This window comes from Otolemur garnettii, unplaced genomic scaffold, assembly GCF_000181295.1.
Source record: "Otolemur garnettii isolate 467f Iridium unplaced genomic scaffold, OtoGar3 scaffold00127, whole genome shotgun sequence".
NCBI classification, from domain to species: domain Eukaryota; kingdom Metazoa; phylum Chordata; class Mammalia; order Primates; family Galagidae; genus Otolemur; species Otolemur garnettii.
Window position 1 is genome coordinate 776,777 of NW_003852522.1, and position 1,160 is coordinate 777,936.

A 1,160-nucleotide genomic window follows, 5' to 3' on the forward strand; every position below is an offset into this window, starting at 1 on the left:
CAACGCCCGGCTATTTTCTGGTTGCAGCCGTCATTGTTTGGCGGGTCCGGGCTGGGGATTCGAACCCGCCACCTTAAGTGTATGTGGCTGGCGCCTTAGCCGGTTGAGCTATAGGCGCCGAGCCAGCCCCATCTTTCAAACTACAGGTGTCCCCCTGTTTTCCAAATGTGAGAAAACCTGCAATCTGCACCCATAACTATATCTCTCTATAGGAGTCCCATGACAGTACCCTGAGCCCTGTAGGTAGTTTCAGTGCAGTAATGTAAGTCTGTGGGAAGAGGGACCAGAGTTTTCCCTGAGTCTCGGAGGAGGGGAAGGGGACGTAGACAGGGCTCAGAGCCAGTGGCTCAGGGGGTCTTGGGGCCATTCCCAGCTCTGGCACTGGGTGGGGGTCAAGCCACTCAGACTTGCCCTCATCTCTTCACCACCCCAGTTTGCTATGTGCCTCAGGAGAGCCACCTTGTCCCTTCTGCAAGGCACTAGGTACGCCATCCTTCTAGCCTGCTGTCTGTGTGTGAGTGAGAGGGGTGTACCTCTCTGCAGCATACCCTCCTCCTGTGTCCTTCCCCAGCCCTACCTGTGGCCAGTGCTAATGGCAGTCCTCTCCTATTACTGTAAACTTGCACCTGCCTCCCTGCAGAGGCAGTGGCTTATCCATTATTTATGGCCAAGTTTCTGTTTCTGGTAAGTATAGAGGAGAGGTTGAGACACAGCCCTTAGCCATGTGAGGGCCCTCTCCCACCCCTCTCAGCAGAGGGTGGTTATGTTCCCATCTGCTGCCTTTTCCACTCCCTGGGACCAGTACCAGTTGTGTTCCTGTTGCTCTCTCACATACTCTGCATGTGGAGCAGGGCCAGTTCAGTCCAAGTGGCCCTGCTATTATTTAAGCAAAGAAGAGGGAGATTTCATGTCTGAATCTTTTTTTATGAGACACAGCCTCAAGTTGTGGCCCTGGGCAGAGAGCTGTGGCATCACAGCTCACAGCAACCTCTAACTCCTGGGCTTAAGTGATTCTCTTGCCTCAGCCCCTCAAGTACCTGGGACTACAGCGCCTGCCACAGTGCCTGGCTATTTTTTGCCTGTAGCTGTCATTGTTGTTTGGCAGGCCCTGGCTAGATTTGAACCTGCCAGCTCTGGTGTATGTGGCTGGCACCTGAGCC

General features: G+C 54.2%; 1 protein-coding gene across 1 annotated transcript in view; it reads left to right on the top strand.

Moving 5' to 3' along the window:
• The window catches only part of CUNH19orf57 (chromosome unknown C19orf57 homolog), a 21,994-nt gene that overhangs the window by 18,222 nt on the left and 2,612 nt on the right, over positions 1 to 1,160 (top strand). The gene's annotated exons all lie outside the window — the stretch shown is intronic.